The 6,210-nt window shown below is 46.0% G+C and overlaps 1 protein-coding gene across 1 annotated transcript in view; it reads right to left on the bottom strand.

Annotated features, from left to right (window-relative positions):
- The window catches only part of LHFPL2 (LHFPL tetraspan subfamily member 2), a 143,521-nt gene that overhangs the window by 15,972 nt on the left and 121,339 nt on the right, over nt 1-6,210 (bottom strand). The window lies entirely within an intron of this gene.

The following is a 6,210-nucleotide window of genomic DNA, read 5'->3' as shown; positions in this document are numbered from 1 at the left end:
TTTTTTTTTTTCATCTAACGATATGGTTGAGTTTCCTGTTCCCTTTACAAACACACACACACACACACACACACACACACACACACAATTTTGCTTGTCTAGGGTACAGTTTATAAAACAATGCCTAATATGGATGGGGAGCAAAAACTCAAGAAATTGTGGACCTGAGTCTATAGGTCTTTGCACTTACTAGGCATCCCATAAAAGCTCCCTGAATTGAAATTTAATTCTGGCCTGCTGTGGAACATTTCTGCAATCTTCAGTTTTCACTAAGAGATTACTAGAGATTGATGAATTAGTACATGTGTCATAATCGATGGTTTTCTTTTTTTTTTTTAAATGTTTTTTTATTTATTTCTAGGAGAGAGAGAGAGAGACAGTGTGAGCAGGGGAGGGTCAGAGAGATAGGGAGTCACAGACTGAAACAGGCTCCAGGCTCTGAGCTGGCAGTCAGCACAGAGCCCGACGCGGGGCTCGAACCCACGAACCGCGAGATCATGACCCAAGCGAAAGTCGGACGCTTAACCGACTAAGCCACCCAGGCGCCCCCGATGGTTTTCTTATAAACTATTTCAGACACAGAGCTGCTAGACCCAACCCCTATCTGTGTAGAGCCAGAAATGAGAGTCTCCTTTTGATGGCCAGAAGCTTCCAGTGCCTTGTTCTAAGAAAGAAAAGCAGGGATGGTTCCTCTATTTTCCTCATGCCTTTTCTTTGAGGTTATTCTGAAGTTGGATAGTCAGGCTCACACTACCTTCTTGGAGAAAGCCAGGTTAATTTTTCAGGTGTAAAACTTCGAGACAATGTCTCTGTGAGAGCCAGGCATCTCTTTCCCCTCTCCCTATGCTTTCCAAGCCCCTGTTCTGAGTCTTCTCCTCTCCAATGGCTCATCTTTTTGGCCCAGAGGTGAATGGGTAGAACATGGGATAAGTCAGAATGGATGCGGAGATCAGGGTGAGTCGTGGTTACCTTCTTGATGCTAAGTATTGTTCACCCTGTGAAAAAGAGCCGAGGGAATACCAAATCCTAGATAATGATCATGGTCTATTTCAGACGCCTATCTACTTGCACATACATTTTGATTTACGACAAAGCAATTCTACAAGCAGCGAAGGTGAAATCCTCTACCTGTCAGCTCTCTCCGATTCTTCTTTTACTCCTTTCCCTTTTTTCATATTGTCCTCCTTCACCCTCAGTCACTGCTCGCTTCCCAGAAAGCTGAGCCTGCACACACGGGGCACCGAGCCACGGCGACAGAGAGGAACTCCCATGAGCACACCCTCTACTCCAGCCCAGTATAGCCAGCGGTCAGCCCCACAGCAATCGATCTGGTCAGACTGGTGGAGCAGCTTGCGGAGATGATCTTGGAGGACTGAAAGGGATATAGACAGAGGCTACAGGGAGATCGTGAGGGCCGACCAGACACAAAGAAGCAAACAGGCAGATGAGGGAAGGCTGAAAAGACAGCAGGCAGCCAGGCCCAGCAGCACATGTGCGAGGCCAACCCTCATGGCAACACCAGTGGAATAGTCCAAGCCAACACAAGTGAGCCAAATCCTGAGCTCATTTTAATGGCTTCTGTCCCAAACCTGAGTCACTGGGGATTCCATGGACTTCTAAGAGATCCCTACATGCGTTTCTAAAAACAAACTGCTGATGCGGTCATGGAAAACCTGGATCTTTGCATTCTACGGTTTCATTATGGATTACATCCAGGTCACAACCTGAGGAAGACAAGCTGGCAGCAACCACCCTGCCGGCTGCGTGCCCAGCCTTTGTAATCAGTCCCGGAGGACTATGGCCTGATGTGTGCTTCTGGCTCTGCCAAACAAGTCCTCGCCTAGGGACCACCAGTCGGCCTGTGAGTTAGTCTGTGAGGGGAGCCTGCAAAGGCACCTGCAGTCAAGGCTCCACTGCTAGCAGCTGCCTGCAGAGAGGCAAGGTCTAGAGACTGTGTGTCTGCTGGAAGAGGAAAGGGAGAAGTTCTTAGTTTTCCTGTCAACTTAACTGCTATCTTCTGCTTAAAAACAGAAAAAAAAAATTGCCCCAAGAACACCCATAGTCACACCAATGCCAGAGGACTGCTCTGCACTCTTCAGCCCCGACACAGGCAGGCTACGAAGGGGCCAGGGAATGGCCCTATACAGCACGGTCATGTGTGACTGCAAGCGAACAAGGTCAATTCTGAGGACTAGAGTAGAAACCACTATTCCTTAAAATGCAGCATTTCTAGGGGGCGCATGGGTGGCTCAGTCGGTTAAGCGTCCCACTCTTGGTTTCGGCTCAGGCATGATCTTGCGGTTCGTGGGTTCAAGCCCCACATCGGGCTCTGTGCTGGCAGTGCAGAGCCTGCCTGGGATTCTCTCTCTCTCCTTCTCTCTCTGACCCTCCACCCTGTGTCTCTCTCTCAAAATAAATAAAACTTAAAAAAAAAACCAAAAAGAATACTTAAAAAATGTAGTATTTCTAGGAAACATAAAAAAATACTAAAACCTGCCCAGAAAGCAGAAACACTTTAATAAGCAAAGAGCTACCACTTATTAGTTACTGTGTCCCCACTGTACCTAAGCCTTTCTTCTCATATATTGTCTAATTTCATCCACAGAACAACCCTGAGGGACGTACTACTATTATACTCATTTCACAAGTGAGAAAAACGGTTTAGAGAATGAAGTCAATCACTAGACATTTCGCAGCCACTGTAAGGGGAGATCAGGACTGACTCAGGGCCAGGTGAGGCTTGACCTCTAATCACTGCTGGGACTGGAATATTGAACACTAAAGGCATCTGTGCATAGGGATTTCAGAGGTGTCCAACCAGTGCCCACCAGCAGGCTAGACCTTGAACGCAAATCCTGTATCTGGGTTAATAGTCAATGCTTGTATCTTATTGTTACATTGAAGGACCTAGATTTTCAGATTTCCACTAAGGTAGCAAATTCTTTCACACCTACTTCTAAATTCAAAATATCCAAATTTTGATGATTTATGTTACACTTTCTATAGGCAATGAGGCCACACAAACCTAAGGCCCGTTCATTCGTTAAAATTAGTCACAGCAAAGGAATATGCCTACACTAGCTTGTCATTTTTCTTCTAGTTATATTTTACTAAAGTGTCACTTTTGCCAAAATGAAAGTCGTAAGGACAAACGCGGTGTGAGTATAATTCCGAAGAATGCTTTTGTTGCCCTGGCAACAACTCCTTTCTCACCATCTGTTCCCACATCACATAGATCCAGGGCTGAGAAACGGGGTGGGGGGAGAGGAGAGACGGATGCTCACAGCTGCAACAAGTCCTTGGCTGAGGCTGGGGCAGACCAGATGCTATGACATCTTGGCTGACAGGAGAGAAAGCAAGTCAGCTGTTTCAGATGCTGGTGGGGCAACTTCCTCAGCTGTAGCTTCAAGGACCATGGCTGCCACGGACGCTGCCTTGAACGACCTGGTGTAGACCTCCAGGAGGAAGGAAAGAGCCCACTGAGCACCCCTTACAGATGTGCCCCCTGCCCCCCAAAACATAGGGAGTCGCCCGCTGAATGCTTATTCCCTGTTAGCTGTGATTTCTGCTGCAAGAGGGCGCCGCTATGCTGGCAGCAGAAAGGACTTCCTGTACTTCAGTTCTTAGCCTGAGATCAGTGTGCCCTAGAGAGGTAGTCTCACTACACGGGAATCTCTGTCTCTTGCCAATTCAAATTTTGAAGCAATTTCAGACTTTCTGGGGTGCTCTGTGTATGCACAGGGAACATAAATGATAAAGATGGGGAGAAAGTTCTCTCAGAACATCAGGACTTCGGGAGTTGGACAGGTGACCAACAGACTTACACCTCAGGTATACTCCTACTTCTTTCTTTTCAACTCTGCTTCCCAGAAGCCTGACACAGCCAGAAAGAAAGATAAGTCAGGAATAACTCACTGGAGTGTATGAATAATACCTAAGATACGTACTGATCTTTGTGCCAAAATGAATCTTCTTGCCGTCTATATGAAATAGCAAATAGGAGCACCAAAAGATGTGTTGGACTAATCCTCATTCTTAGAGATCGAATTTTCTGGACTAACACCTTATAAAAAATTGCATGTAAATAGTCTGTAAGACTGAAAGGGTATCTATAACTTGCTTCTGAATGACTGTAAAAAGACAGCTTGTGGTGTTACTCCCCGAGATGTCCTACTCATACTATAAATGGCCACTGATTCACTAGAAGGCATGAAGTTTCTCAGGATGAAAAGCATTCTTGGGGATGATAAGCCAGGCGTTTTGCCTGCATACCAGCGCTTTGATAAAATTCAGAGTAAAGGCATGAATCATCAAGGATGAAGAAGTACAACACAGTAAGGAAAAATTACGCAGAAATCCACTTCTCTGGTCAACCAGGACTGTTAGACAGGATTAATAAATTGTGTATGCTGCCTTCCCTTCATCTACATGTTTATTCTGATTTTTCAAAAAGCCTTTGGTAATAGTTCTCGGCAAAAGTTTTAAGACATACACAGCATATTTGCACCCAGATAAATCTCATTTAACATTTCTGGGAGGGAAAATGCCAAGCTGAAAGGGATAAACTGCAGATTCCAGAAGTGAATCACAAAGGGGATAATGAGCTTCGCAGAATCAAAAATCTAAGATACGGTCATATTTTCCAATCTCCTTATTTAAAAAAATTTTTTAAACAGTATTTTTGAGAGAGAGAGAGAGAAAGACAGACAGCATGAGGAGGGAAGAGGCAGAGAGAGAAAGAAGACAACAGGATCCAAAGCAGGCTTCAGGCTCTTAGCAGTCCGCACAGAGCCCAACATGGGGCTCGAACTCATAAGCTGTGACATCATGACTTGAGTCGAACTTGGCTGCTTAAGCAACGGAGCCACCCAGGTGCCCTTCAAGAGGCACCCTGCAAGAGGAATGCCAAGGTCCAGAGTGGTGGCACACGTATCTCAAGCAAAAGTGAAAATCAGAATCCTGGCCTCCCAAATTCTGAGAGTGCATAGGAGTGCTTGAGTCATTCATTGCACGGCTATTCCTCTCAGATGAAGAGATGAAAGACTTGAGAGTATATCCCCCACGCAAACAGATCAGGACTGGGGAGGAGGTCGTCTGTCATTTCTCTAGGCCCCTTATCCACCAACCTCCACACACATATATATAGAGAGAGGCTCCCCTAAGATAGGAGAAACAGAAAACATGATCTTATCAGCTGTTTGGAAGATAACTGTTGTCTGATCTGATTTGGAAGCCAGCCCTGCTGTGCTTAAGAGTTTGCGATTAGGCAGACTAGAGTTAATTCAGCTGGGGTCTGTTTCTTTACAGGCCTGGACACCAGGCTCTGTACTTCTCTTCACTGTCGAAGAGTCCCACACACAAAGCTTTAGGATGTGCTGGGGGATGAGTCACCTGTGCACTCTACTTAGGGTTGTAGGTGGATTACTGTTCTCCTGTCAGAGATCCAATTAATAAATCCGTTGGTTATAACTGTTTAAAAAGGGAGTTTTTCCCCCTGAAAAGTCAAAGCACAACTCTATTCCTCAGTTCCTTGAGGATGCCTACAAACTCCCGCATCTGTGTCTCTGTGTGTGTATTTCTGCCAACGAGAATAAATCCCTTGAGCCTAGACAGACTGATACCCTCTCCGGTCAGGATCCACCTTTCAAACCCAAATAGGAAAGGCTACCAAAGTGCTGGTGGGGACGGAAGTTTTCTTGCAGCTCACAGCTGCCCCTCTGGGATCATTTTTCTTCCACCAATGGCTAACAAGCTCATTAGTGAGAAATTCCCTGAAAGCGGAACAGTTCGTTTGTATTTTCTGATCTGAATGCAGAGAACATTCTGTCAGGCTCCAGGAGACAGACAATTTAAACCAGAACATTATTAAGCACAGAGCAGCTGATACTAATTCCTTCCCAGCCCGCTGCTTCTCCTCCTCAAACTGAAATCATCCTGCGGTTGGGGATGAGGCTGGGCGGGCGGCAGGACCATGTCACCGCCTTGGAATGAACGCCCCGCACTCACATTCCTCCCTAGCACGGGGCGTCTGCTGCAGGTGGGCCTCTCCCACCCTATTTCCAAAAGGGGACGCGCTGAGGTGGAAAGCAGGCTTTTAATTTTACGGGAAAAGCAAAAAACTAGAGAAGTTACTCAAACAAAATCCATCAACTTAGAACCCAAGGAAAGAAGCAGTGAAGAAATACATGAAATAAAGAACCAGGGACAGTG

The sequence above is a fragment of the Crocuta crocuta genome, unplaced genomic scaffold, assembly GCF_008692635.1.
Source record: "Crocuta crocuta isolate KB4526 unplaced genomic scaffold, BGI_CrCroc_1.0 scaffold162, whole genome shotgun sequence".
NCBI classification, from domain to species: Eukaryota; Metazoa; Chordata; class Mammalia; order Carnivora; family Hyaenidae; genus Crocuta; species Crocuta crocuta.
Note: the sequence above shows the minus strand (reverse complement) of the source record. Positions and strands in the feature narration are given on the sequence as shown.